General features: G+C 47.2%; 1 protein-coding gene across 7 annotated transcripts in view; it reads left to right on the top strand.

Annotated features, from left to right (window-relative positions):
- Positions 1-2,929: 2,929 nt before the first annotated feature.
- The window catches only part of RAI14 (retinoic acid induced 14), a 138,295-nt gene continuing 127,138 nt past the window's right edge, over positions 2,930-14,086 (top strand). For 2 of the 7 annotated variants that reach the window (XM_077896268.1, XM_077896271.1), the window contains exon 1: positions 2,941-3,084. The gene's annotated coding sequence lies outside the window, so the exon portion shown is untranslated. Of the gene's footprint in view, positions 3,085-3,863; positions 3,964-9,384; positions 9,409-14,086 lie in introns of those variants that run through there. The other 5 variants (XM_077896259.1, XM_077896262.1, XM_077896265.1 and 2 more) reach the window with 5 other exon arrangements.

Below are 14,086 nucleotides of genomic sequence, written 5' to 3'. Positions count from 1 at the left end.
CACTGGAGTGGGGCCAATATCGTCACATTCCTGTAAATCACGTTGCTTCTAACGAGACCCAGAAGTGCAGCCAGATCCTGACCCAAAGCCAAATAAAGCAAAGGGTTACTTTTTGGCCCTGGTGTGATACCTACCTCTATTTCCTCTATTAGGGACAGTTTCTTGTTATTCCAACTAGTCTTAGCCTTGGTTGCCCGGACTTAAAAAGTTCCTAATGTGGAGGAAAAACAAAATTGATAAAAGATGGAGCAAGAAAGAAGGGATGTGATATTTTTTAATTTCAAAAATGAAAATTTGGCTTTACCAATCAGCTCCTTTCATGGACCCTGCTAAATCCTGGATGGCAACACTCTTAGGAATTTATAATCTTGTAGGTATGAGAAGATTGACCTGCTAGAACAATTTAGAGAATGATGCTTCGCCATAGAATGTAAAGTCAATACCGTTTGTGATGGCTCCTCAAATTAAGACAATGGGTTTAGGACTTTAAAGCTGAAAAAATTCTCAGAGGCCATGTAGTTCAATGTTCTTTTTTACTGATTAGGAAAGTGGGACCAGGAGAAGTTTAAACACTCGGTGAACTTCAAAAGGCAGGTTGGTAAAAGAGGGAGCAGGAAACATGGTAGCTTTGTTCTTACTACTGCTAGGACTATATATTACATCTCAGTTACCTTGCTTTGCCGGTAATTCATCTATTCAAACACAATATGCTGTTCCACCGAAAAAATGTTTTAACAACTTTCTAGGCAGTTTAGATGATCAGTTTGTCCTTGCTCCCTTCTCTGAAACCTTGGCACATGGGCCCGGTTTCCATTAAAGGGAGTGTTCAATGTATCCTGAATGAGTTAGCAGTTCTCAAAGGCCTGGGGAAAAAATAAACCAAACCAAACCAATGAGAAGACTGTGTCCGATCCTGTACTTGACCATCAATTCTTCTGCAGGTGGCACAACTTCAGCTGTGGTCTGAACAGTTGTTTGAGTTTCAGGGGAGGAGGCATCTGGAAAAGAATCTTGGCATATCAGCCTAACTACAAGAGTCCTTCCCTCCACAGCAACTCCACACTCAAAGCTGGGCTTGCTGATGTTTGGTGGGGGGTGGGGGGGATTATAAATTAAGGAGAATAAGCACACAAACTACCAACAGGAGCCATCGAGCTGCCATAGGCAGTGGGGCTCAGAGGTAAGTGCCTGGGACAGGGCACTGTAAGAATGATCTTTTTTTTTAAGATTTTATTTTATTTATTCATGAGGGACACACAGAGAGAGGCAGAGACATAGGCAGAGGGAGAAGCAGGCGCCTCACAGGGAGCCCGATGCGGGACTCGATTCCAGGACTCTGGGATCATGTCCTGAGCCGAAGGCAGATGCTCAACCGCTGAGCCACACAGGCGTCCCAAGAATGTTTAATGCTGTCTGATAGTAAACTTCAACTTGCCAACTGTTCCTACAGAATATGCACATGTTCGGTTTCGAAGGTGGTCCCATATACCCATATACCATGCTCCGAATCCCACCTTGCCAGCTGCCCTTGCTTGCAGACTGACCTGCTAAAGGCAGAACAGAAAGCGCACAAGTATTTGTCCATTAATACGAACCATAATGAAAAACTGTATCATAGAAATGGCCAGCATCAAAGGAACAAGCAGCTTAGCTTGCCAGTTCGCATCTCAGAGCGTCGTTTTATTCCCGAGGGATAAAGGACGGGAAGAGGAGCGCATGGCTCGCTTTAAACGGGCTATTCATCACTTTTCAAAAGAATCTCTGATGTGTGATTTCGGAAGACCATGCAGCACAGTCACTTCCCAGTTCCCAGTTCCACAGCTTTTGCTCCCTGTTTGACAAGTTACCCGTTACAGCGAACACAGCCTGTTGCCTTGGGGGAGCGGAGGAGGCAGATACACTCTAACGGGAAGACCATCCAGTCGCAGCCACGATGCACCCTTTTAAATTGAACTGTTTGGGTGAATTTCACTTTCGTTGGAACTGATTTTTTTTTTTTTTTTAAGTTCAAATGACTTCCAGTGGATCCCACCACAAAGGACTCGTGTCATTTATTCTAGAAAGCCTCCTGCCCTGCGTAAGGCTGCAGAGCTAACCCAGAGAAGGAAGGGGGCCTTTGGTGAACGTAGACTTTTTCTAAGCCAGAGCTGGTTGGCGGGACTAGAATGAATAGAAAAGCAGCCCCAAACTCCAGGAGTAGGTGGGGGGCTTGGAAATCCTGGGAATCACGGGAGGAGTCTACGATGATTGAAAGGCCGGTTTTAGCGCGCTGCAGCGGACGGAGGCGCCGCGGGGCGGGGGGCCCGGGCGGGGGAGGCCCCTCCGCGCGTCCCAGACGCGGCTGGGGGCGTCCGCGGCCGAGCCCCTGGGTTCGGGGCAGGTTCCTCCTTTGTAAGTCCTGAGCCGAGCCACGCTTCGCGCGCGCAGCCTCTCCCTCCCTCTTGCCACCTGATGAGTGTGAGCAGCCGCCGCAGCGCCCGGCTCCGGCCGCGCAGGCAGGAGCGGATCCGGCTTTACTTTCCGTCCCAGAATCCTGGAGGACTGAGCCGACCCGACTGGCTCGGACCGGGGACTCTGAGAGCCCCCACGACCACGAGCGAGCTTGGAAGTTGCCCAGAAACGTAGAGCGTTCGGGATCTCGCCCGCGCTGACCCCGGGGCCGGAGCGCCGCGGTTCGCCACTGGCCTCGGGAGACGGCGAGGAGGAGGACGGGCCGGGTCGGCGGGGCCCGGTGCCCACCCGCGGAGTTCGGGGCCGCGGGGGCGGGGCGGGGCGGGGCGGGGCGGGGCGAGCAGCTCCCCCCGCGGCCCGCGGGACCCGGGTCGGCGGGGGCCGGCGCCGCGCGGCCACGTGGTGGTGCTGCCGCCGCCCCCGCCCCCCCGCCCGCCGCGGGCGCCCGCCCCGCCCCGCCCCCGCCCGCCGGCGCAGCCCGGGAGCCGCGGCGCCCACGGCCCCCCGCAGCGGGGGAGGAGGAGGGACCGCGGCGCAGGAAGCCGAGCAGGAAGCGAGCCCGGCCGCCGCGTTTTCCTGGGGAAGCGGCGGGTGGAGCGGAGCCCGCGGGCCCGGGAGCCGCCGCCCGATGGGGTGAGTGCGGCGCGCCGAGGCCCGGGAGGCTCCGGAGCGGGGACCCGCGCGCGCCGCCGCCTGTGCCGGGGGGTCCCGCCGCCGCGCCCCTGTCCGCCGCGGGCGCCGAGGATGGGGGGGCGGGAATGAATGACCCGCGGGGCGGCGCGGCCGGGGGCCACCTGGGGGCGACCCGGGGGCGACCCGGGGGCGCCGGGCGGCAGCCGGTCCCACCTGCCCGGCCCGCCTCGCGCCCGCCCCGGCTGCTCGCGGCGCGCAAACTTGGAGGAGCCGGGGAGCGAGGCGCAAGCGGGCGGCTCGGCGGCTCGGGCGACCCGCGGGCGCTGCTATTGTTCCTGCTCGGCCGGTCGCGAGCCCCTCGCCGCGCAGGGGTCGGGCTCGCCCCCGCCCCGGGCCTGCTGGCGCCCCTCGCCCCTCGCCCCTCGCGCCCTTCGCCGCGCCGCAGCCCCGAGGAGGGCGGGGAGGCGCGGTGCTGGAGCTGGGAGGGGGCGCCCTGTGGACCCCGCGCCCGGGCTGCCGGCGCGGGCGGGCTTGTGGCCGGGCTTTAGCTCCTGCAGCGCTCAGGGTGCGCCCGCCGCCCCCCGGGACCCGCGCTCCCCTTTTGTGTCGGGGGCCCTCGGAGCCCAGGGAGGCGGCGCGCTGGGCAGATGGGGGCCGCAGAAGCGGAGGGGTTATGGGGCCTCTCCAGGGCGGGGGCCGGGGCGGGGGCTGGGGCCGGGGCTGGGGCTGGGGCCGGGGCCGGGGGCCGGGGCCTGGGCTGGCCGTCCGGGCTTCCGCCGCTCCGAGGAACCCTGCCCTGCGCGACTTGGTTTCCAGCGGTTGGGGCACATCTGGGGTCAGGGCCGCCCACCGCGACCGGCGCAGCCCGCAGGCTCCCAGGTGAGCGGGATGGGTCTCCCGTTTCCATCCGGGAGAGGAGAACGTGCTCTGGCTGTAGGGGGCTGGCAGGAGGAGGAACTGGCTGGCCCATCAGTGGGACTCAGCAGAAGCTCGTCCTAGAGAGGAGAGCCTCACCTTGTGGTCTGAGCAAAGTTGGGGAAGAGCTAGTGCAGCCCGGGGAGGCTGGGTTTTGATTGCTCTGGCCCCCACCTGGGCACAGGTGTAGCCTGGGAGTTTCATTACCGGGGGATGTAATCTGATCGTCTTTTCTTAAAAGATGCCTAACCGGTGTCACTTTTTTTTTTTTTTTTAACCCCCTTGAGCTTTTTGTTAAACGAGTAGACCTTAATTTATCCAGTTCTTATGGTTTTTAACCAATGCTTGCATAACCTGGATTGGGTGGTCCTGTGCTGGAGTATCCTGAGGTTTTCATCTCCATTCATTGAAATCTGCTTCGTTAATTTATTGTAGCATTTACATGCCTTAGACTAGACTTGTTTTATGGCTTTTTTTTTTTTTCCTTTTGGGTGGTGGTGGTTGTGACTCTGTTGTGAAAAGTCTTATTGTGAAATTGAATAGAATGAGTGGATGCTGGGGCATGAAGACTCAGTGGGGGTGTGATGGTGTCTCTGGGATTGAAGCTCTGTCTTCAGGCTGCCACTCACCAAAGCAATTTTGAAGCAGGTACGCCTTGCATCACCCATCTTTCAAAGATGAAGAAACTGAGGTTTGGAGGTTAAGGAAACTTGGCTTGCAGTTAGTGGAATATGACGGAGGAAACTTTTCCTTTCAGAATAAAAAGAAGTATGAAATATTTCACACATACTTAATAGACACTACTTGTGTTTAAGAGTTGCTAAAAAAAAAAAAAAAGTTGCTAATATCTCTGTATTGTCTTCGTGTCTCCCCCAGTAAAAATAAACCGCAACTGTTGGGTTTTATCCATCCCTCCTCTTCCTCCATCTTCTGGTGATCACTTAGGTGAAGTTAGTGTACATAGTTTCCAGAAACGTTTTGGTTCTTCGATATATATCCAGAAGCAGTATCTGTGAGCTTGTGTATTTAATATTGTACATAAAAACTTTTTTTTGTATAGGCTGCTTGCATTTTAAAATTTGTCACTATAGTTTTAAAGTACATGTAGCTCTTCAGCTGCTGCAGAAAATTCCAGTATATGAATAAGTCATAGTATCCTAATTCTCTTGCTGAGAGAAAATTATAATATTTCCAATTTTTCACTGTTACACACTTTAGCAGAGTTTTTTTTTTTTTTTTTAAATAACAGTGCAATTGCAAGCATCAGAGACCTGTTTTTGTTATATACCCATCCCCTTCATTGCTGGGAAATGGGGGTCTAGGTCATGCTGCATTTATTGTTTCATTCCTCAACAGAAATTTAGGGTGTACGTAGGGTCTCTCTTGCTTACCTATTGAATGAAAAAAGTGAATTTGATCCTTTTTTTTTTTTTTTTTTAAGCTCTAAGATTGTTAGTTGCATTATTTTGTTTTTACAATTCCTATTGTTTGGAGTAAGAAAAGTGCCTCTGAATGACAAAGTTGAAGCATGAGGCAAACTGTGGTGCTGAGTTTGGGATACTTCTTCCAGAGTGTTTTTTTCTCAGGCCTCACTGTAACCTCGGATCACCCACTCTACCTTCTCTTCCTCATTTCTTCAAGCTTGGTAGGGTTAAGTAGAGTAGGAAAATACTTTTGTAAATGCGTACCCAAAGAGTTTATGAAAATGTCTTGACATTTTGCCCCAAATTGTAACCCCTTAATCTGGAAGCAATTTAAGGCATTTAAACACTTTGGCTTCCTCATTATTCCTTCAAATTGCCAGGCACATTCCTGCCTTGGCCCTTGCATTTGCTGTGCCACTATCTGGACCACTCTTCCCCTAGATCATCTCTGTGGCTGTGCTTCTCGGCACCAGGCCTCTACTCGGGTGTCCATCACATCAGCTACTACCCCTTTCAGCACACCCTGCCCCTCTTCTGTTTTTTTTTTTTTCTTCACAGCACTTAACACCGTCTAGCTCACCATGTATTTTGAATTATATTAGTCTAATTATTCGAATAGAAGCTCAGCGAAGACAGGAATTTTGTTTCTTGTTCACTACTGTACTGCTAGTGCCTGGAACAATGTTGACAAACAGTAGTACTCAAATAAATGAATGAGTATAATGCTCTTTGTGTGTTTTTTCTACCTAGAATATCTCGTTTAGTACATTTTGGATATCCTCAATGGTGCTGGTGCCTCCACAGCTGTAACCGAGTCTCCCAAGAGGTCCTATTTACAGGTTCCATCAGGATATAAGTAAGAAACATAACATCTAAAGAAAGCCCTCTCTTTAAATATAATTTATCCTACAAAGTGCTTGTCTTCCTATTTTTTTCTGCCAACATTTGCTTAAAGCTGAATTCAGAAGAAAGCATAAGTAACACGATGCTTGGAAGCACACCCATTTTTCCTTTTCTCGATAACTTAGCTTTCCAACATTTTAAATGTGGAAGACTGCCTCTCCATTCCACACAGCATCTGCACAGACAGCCTAGCTGTAGTCTCAAGTAACGCCAACCACACCGAATTTCTGAGACTAGAAAGTGTATTTTTCTGAATCGTTTGCAGAGGGTATACTCATCTTTGCTGACTGTCTATTCGTGGTGAGGTGTTTTGGGGGAGTTGGAGGGGGGAAGAGGACCTTTAATCTGAAGATACAAAAGCAACCAGTATATAGTAGGGTACCTAGAAATAATTTAAAAATTGTCACATCATGAAATCCATGGCTAATGTTCCTAAAAACATTCACTGTTACAGTGTCTTGCGTTATTTTGCTAGAAGCCAATGGAATTTTCTCTACTTGCATGATGAGTATAGGAGTTGACAAAACAAAGCTAAATATATCAAAGGCCTCTGGGGTATGTTTTAAGTGGGTGATAGGAAAAAAACCGTAGACTCCTTTTCCTTATCAACTATATAGGTATATGATACTGATGGCATCCTTTAAAAAAATCACTAATGTATCAAAGTACAACCATTGTATCCTCTGTAATAAAATTATATTGAAAGAAATCAGTTTATTATGAGCCCAGGAAGGGTTAAACTTCAAGCTGAAAACTGTAGCATCTTTATTTATTTATTTATTTATTTATTTATTCATGAAAGAGAACAGAGAGAGAGAGAGGCAGAGACACAGGCAGAGGGAGAAGCAGGCTCCATGCACCGGGAGCCCGATGTGGGATTCGATCCCGGGTCTCCAGGATCACGCCCTGGGCCAAAGGCAGGCACTAAACTGCAGCGCCACCCAGGGATCCCAAAACTGTAGCATCTTAATAAAAAATTGATGCTTACATGATCTAGAGATTTCTTTTTGGTTTATCCGTACCCCTGAAAAGTGCAGGTGGTTTAATGAAAGAGAAGGATTGTTAGTAACCATCAGTTTCCCAACCCCAGCCATCTAGAGTGAACAAAAAAACAAGTCTTAGACATCAGATTCACTGTTGAGTATCAGTAAATTTAGTTGTGGTTTTATTTTATTTTATTTTATTTTTGAGATTTATTTCAGAGAGAGAGTGAGCGAGCAAGTGCATGGAGGTGGGGAGGGGCAGAGGGTGAGAGAAACCCAAGCAGACTCCATACCGAATGCAGGGCTCAGTCTGGGCTGCATCTCAGGATCTGAGCAGAAACTGAGTCCCACGCCCAGCTGACTGTCACCCAGGCACCTCTCCAGTCGGTATTTAACACCCTTCACTGTGTGTTTCAGAACAAATTCTTATATTTGGATGAAGGCAGTCTGCCTCCTTCAGCTTTGTATTCCATGTGTCCAGTAGAGTATCTGTCACATATGAAGTGCTTACTGTTGCTTGAATTACACGCACATGGGTCCCAAAGCCTTCCGTGGAGGTTCTCAGAAATTTAGCTGTGCTAGTCTAGAATTTAATGATCAAAAGGCAGAGGAGAGGAGCCGAGGTAGGTTGAAGTTTAGAAGACGTTGTAGGTCTCTCCTCTCCCCAGACAAAGCCACTTCACTTTTCTAAGCCTTAGATTCATCCGCTGTATTTGAGAAACATGACCACCCTTCAGAGAAGCCTGTGCATTGTGTTTTGACTGCTACTCAGAGGTTATGTGTGGCGGGTCATTTCATCTACCCGGACCTGCTTCTGTAGCGTTCATGGAATACAGTGTCTTGCTGTATACATACCATGACCATCGGTCACCCCTGGGCAAGGGGAAACCTTCAGAGTTCCTCATGATTTGTTCATCTCTTCTTCTAATGAATGAATCTGATTGTGAGAAAAGTTGCTTGTAGTCCAAGAAGTTTACTTGTACTGTGGGAGAAAAATGTAGACTTTTCCTTTTTTCCTTAAGTTGACAGGTTAGTGAATGCCAAAGTTTATTATCCAGTAACCTAACCTAAGCAGTTCATCCTCTATCAATTTCCCTCACAATCATTTATATTAGTTTTTTATACTGCAGCTCAACTTTTCTTATCCCTGTGAGGTATTGCGGTTGGCAAGGAGCAAAATCCGTCTTCTCTTTGCTTTTTGGTTTATGATTTCTAGACGAATTCAGTTTAATCTAGAATGTTTTGTTTTTCTTTTTTAAAGTGCTGACAAAAAAACCCAGCCACAGCAGCAATCTACTAGACTCTGTTCACTACATCTGTCCAGTTCTTTTTTGCTGGCTGCAGTGATAGAAACTCAGCCAGAAAAAGAAACTCTGGCAGAGCTCATTGGTGAGGAATAGAAGGCTGAGCAGCTTCCTTTTGCTCTAGGGCAGCACGGAGTAAAGTGTCCTCCAAGAGGAGTCCATTTCGCAAACCAGGGAAGGCCATTTAGCAGGGATTTCTAAATGTTTTTGAATCAAAGGTGGATACTTGCAAACCTGAAACAGGTTTTGGACCGTTTTTACTAGGGAGAAATTCTCATATGCAGTGATGCTATATACATTCATAATCTTTGTCAGTTTATGTGTTAAGCCCATTTATGAACCTCTTTGGACTCCCCAAATTAAAAGCCTAAGATCTATTGAAGGGACCTAGAAAACCTTATCAAATTTATGCTGTTTACCTTTATTAGCTACCTCTTAAGGATCAACAGTACAATTACAAGGAGCCTATTTTCTATCTGGTGCCATTATCCCTGACCTGATAACCTGTCATACATGAGTGAAAAGAATTATGCCCTCAATTGGAAAAGCAGTCACTTGTTGCTATGCCAACCAGTTGACATACCACTGACCATTCTTAGGAACTGTTTCTACTGGTTGCAATAGAATCTTGTTCAGAAATAATGAGTGGATGGATAGTATGATTTTTTTTTTTTCCACAGAGACCTGATGAATTCCAAGGATAGGTCTTGAGTTTCTCACCCCAAGGACAACCTATTTCTTGGGCCTCCACAATCTGCTTTTCAGGTGGCAGCAGTCTCCTTACCTGCTGATGTGGTAGGGAACTGAACTGTCCCTGGGCCCCACCTAACAATCCTCCTAAGCTCACGGGATAAATCTTTGCTCAGTCTAGTGGAGGAAATATTCCCAACACACTCTGTTCTTTTTTTTAAGATTTTATTTATTTATTTATGAGAGAGACATAGGCAGAGGGAGAAGAGACTCCATGTAGGGAGCCTGATGCGGGACTCAATCCTGGGACTCCGGGATCATGCCCTGAGCTGAAGGCAGATGCTCAACCACTGAGCCACCCAGGCGTCCCAACACACTCTATGTTCTTCGCCTATCTATCTTGGCCTCCTAGCCTATTGGGGCTGCCTCTAGGAAACCTGAAGAAAACAGGGCCACTTTTCCTGCTTGGGGAGCTGACCCTCATCTGATTTCCCTCTTCCAAAGAAAATCCTCCTTCTGTGGGAGGTAGCAGACACTGGGAGGAGGTACTGCCATTGTTAGCCACATACATGGAGCTCATTCTGTCACTGTTCACCTTAGGTGACATCCTTAATCTCTTTAGTCAAAAATTGGGCCAAAAGGGATATGTACCTGCCTATAACAGGGCTCCTGATGCAAGCTCTACAAGTCCATTTAATTTAATTGAGCTCCTTTGTCTGCTTCTGGAGGTCCAGGCTGGTCTTATTCATTGCCATATTTCCTGTAAGCAACCCATGTTGATGGAAAGAGGTTAGGAGATCCATAGGTGAATGATGATAGCTGCCTTCGTGGAGCTTACAGTTTTAACCAGGTTAACACATTCGCAGTGTACTATAGCACAAGGCTGACTGTTAATGGTTGGGATAAAGTGCTGGGGGAACTCGTTTTACAGCTGGATTGAGGCCTAAGGAAGTGCAATGACCCCTTAGAAAGTGACCTAGTAAGAGGCAGAGCTAGATAGACTTCAATGCTCACTGCTCACAGCACAGGGCTTCTAAATGTTGTCCTTTACAGTCTTTTCCCCCCTTGTAGACAGTGACCTTGGGTGTCCTATATGTAGCTAATTCCAGTTGATGTCCACAAAGAAGACCGGTATAGACTTGAACAAGCTGGGATGGAGACCAGTGGGGAATCCCAGGCCAGGCAGATGGCATTGAGCAGGGACATGAAGGTCAGAAGGTACCAGAACCCAGTCCCTTAGCGTACTGCTGAGCAAGACTCACATGAACAAATATTTGTCAAGGTTTGTCAGTGAGTTAACTTCTGTGCTGACTCTCATAATTGGACACGAGTGCTCATGTAATTTGACCATCTCCTATGAAAGTTGACACGTTGGTGACTGTTTTTCAAAAAGGAAAGAGCACTAAGTTGCCATGTATGATTATGACCTACAGTCATTTCACTGCCTGGAGTGCCCTCTTCCCAGCCACCCAAAGGATGTGGGAATTTGTGAGCCAGAGGCTCATGGACAGTGGGTTGCTTTTTTTGTTTTTTTCTCTCCTTAAGAAGGCAACCAAAATTAAAATACCAGCGAGGGCCTTCCTAGGGATCCGAGGTCCTGCATGAGCCTTGTTAAAAGATCCTCACACAGGGATCCCTGGGTGGCACAGCAGTTTGGCACCTGCCTTTGGCCCAGGGCGCGATCCTGGAGACCCAGGATCGAATTCCACGTCGGGCTCCCGGTGCATCTCTGCCTCTCTCTCTCTCTCTGTGACTATCATAAATAAATAAAAATTAAAAAAAAAAAAAAAAGAATATTTGTTCTAAAAAAAAAAAAAAAAGGGTCCTCACACAGGGCTGGGTGTGGTGAGTAGCCTACCATCTCTCCAGTTGAATCTTATTTCAGGCCCACCCAGTCCACTTTCATCATGGGAGCAAGTTGCTTCGAATGCTCTCAGAACCTTCTTGGATCTTTGTGTTTGTAAACTCAGATTTTGGGTGGGGGCAAGAAACTCTATCTTTTTCCCTCTTCTGATTTAAAAAAAAAGAAAGTTTCACGTTTCTTTCTTATGGGCTTTTTTTAAATTGGAAAAAAAAATCTTTAAAATATAGGCAGAGACATTATGACTAATATCTGAATACCATTCAGGATTTCCTAGGAGTTCTTGTAAAAGAAAAACTCATTTCTGCTATTAACATTATATATACATCCATTCAGCTATCTTGACCACATCCTCCATAATTAGGTTCTTTGTGTTATACCACATTTGGTGTGCCGTTTGTTTACTTTTTCTCTTCTTTTCCTCCAGAGCCTCCAAAAGCCAGCAAGAGAGATTTCCTCAAAGTGACTCCTATCCCCGCCTGTCCCTGGCCAATCTGTTGACAACTGTGTGACTGTTTGTGTCTGGTTTGGCAACAAACTTGCTTTCTTCCTCTTTTTTAAACAACCCCTGATTATTTTACGTGCATACCCCTTGGAACAAAGCGCGTTTGATTCTCATTACATGGCAAGTGGGTGTTTATATCCAAGGTGGCAAAGGAAAACAAAAAGAGAGGCTGACCCTATCCTGGTGATATCTGCCTCTGGCATAGGTGACAGCCTGCCGGCAGCCGGGATGTTTCTAGGTTGTGGCTTTCAGAACAAATATCACCTGTACTCCCTGTCTGGTTCCTGTCTGGTTGGGTGATGTGTTTTAGGATTCCACTTTTATTATAATATTGGTGCTTTTAATTCTGAAGAATTGCAATATTTCACTTTTTATAGCTTGGCAAGAGCTGTTATACAGGATGTTAGAATAATTTCTTAAGGAGCAGAAACAGAGCTAATCATAGGGAAGCATCTAAGTATTTAGAAGTTCTGCTTTTCCAAAATGTTGCCAAAACATGGAAACCTCCACCCAAATCTGTAGTTTACTAGCTCAGCTGAGTATAAAAATAGGCACTTTGCTGGTCTGTAATCATTCTTACGTTTTCTCTATGACTGACTTGGTATCTTTAGCAAAGCTATATGGAAAAGGATTTTTTTGACTGGTGAGTTCCTTAAATTTATTTGTCACACATATGCTCCACACATGAAAAGGACAAAGAAGTAAAAAAATACTACCCTCCCCTGGAATGAGACAGGGGCGTGTGAGTGAGGGCTAAAAGCCAGAAGAATGCCTTTTTCAAGTTGGTCCATTCAGACTTCTTAGAAGGAGCTTTGTGTGTGCCAGCAGCAGATCTGAGAACTGTTCCATCTTTAAAAGCAACTAAATTTTTAAGTAGTAAAAAGGTTGTCTGTTGGCCAGACTTTTTTTTTTTTAATTGTTATTATTACTAGTGTTGCATTTAATAGGCAGCCCACTGTCATGTTTTGGACTCAAAGCTGAGTTTAAATCCAGCCTCCTCCATTTATAAACCGTGCCACGTTAGTCAAATAAACTTTCCGGGCTGCAGTTTCCTAATCTGGGAACTGGCAATAATGACAATAGCATCGAATTCTGAAGTGGTGTAAGCGTTAAATGAGACGATACTCATTTATAATGAAATAGTAAAAAATAAATAAATAAATAAAATAAAATTGCAAAAGAAAAGAAAATCTTGCCAAGTAATCATTGAGGTAAATGAAAGTTATTGGGGCTGTTCCTCTACTCGCTAGAGTTACCATGTGACCTATCAGCCTACCTTTAAAGAAGTGCTGACAGATTGACCAGTATGGTTCTAACTGCCCTTATAATCCATGGCTATAAAGATGGGTTGCCTTGTCTGTCATAGCGACACATCTGCCTAGCATCTTTTTTTTTTTTTTTTTTAAGATTTTATTTATTCATGAACAAGACAGAGGGAGAAGCAGGCTCCCTGCAGGGGGTCTGATGCGAGACTCGATCCCAGGACCCCGGGATCACGCCCTGAGCTGAAGGCAGACGATCAACTGCTGAGCCACCCAGGTGCTCCCTGCCTGGCATCTTCTGTTTCGTTTACGATTTTTTTCCCTGTATGCTCACTCCTTCACTTAGTCCTTCTATTATTCTATCACCAGGTAATGTGGGCAGTGGGAAAATATTTTTCCTTTGGTAGTGACCAGTCCTATTCCAAATTGTATTCACAAGTGCCTCGGTTTCTCCAAGAGCTTGTGTGGTGTCAGTTCTAACCCAGGCACAGAGCAGGAGAATTGTGCTTTAAACAGAGTTGGTGGCACTCAGAATGAATTGATGAGCAAGTTACATCCCCTGGTGAATGCTCTGGAAAATTGTCCAGCTGTTGCTAGAGGAGCCTGGACCTCTTTGCTGAACTGTAGGGAGCAGAGGAGGAGTTGAGTTTGCCTAAAAATCCATCAGTCTTGGGTGACATGGAATTGTCGATGATTCATCTTTCCTCCTTCTGCATGTGGCAGAGTGAATCTTTTAAATCACAACTTTTTTTTTTTTTTAAGATTTTATTTATTTATTCATGAGAGACACATAGAGACACAGGCAGAGGGAGAAGAAGGCTCCATGCAGGGAGCCCAGTGGGGACCTCGATCCTGGGACTCCGGGATCACGCCCTGAGCCGAAGGCAGATACTCAACTACTGAGCCACCCAGGTGTCCCTAAATCACAACTTTATCATTAACCTGGATATGAGTTGTATGATTTTATGATATTAAGCAAACATTAAACATGATGACATGGTAACACATTTACCTGCCTGCCTGTGTGTAGTAGGACTAAGGTGCAGTTAAAATGTATGCTGTCGGGATCCCTGGGTGGCGCAGCGGTTTGGCGCCTGCCTTTGGCCCAGGGCGCGATCCTGGAGACCCGGGATCGAATCCCACATCGGGCTCCCG

This window comes from Canis aureus, chromosome 4 (assembly GCF_053574225.1).
Source record: "Canis aureus isolate CA01 chromosome 4, VMU_Caureus_v.1.0, whole genome shotgun sequence".
NCBI classification, from domain to species: domain Eukaryota; kingdom Metazoa; phylum Chordata; class Mammalia; order Carnivora; family Canidae; genus Canis; species Canis aureus.
This window is presented reverse-complemented; position numbering and strand designations above follow the sequence as displayed.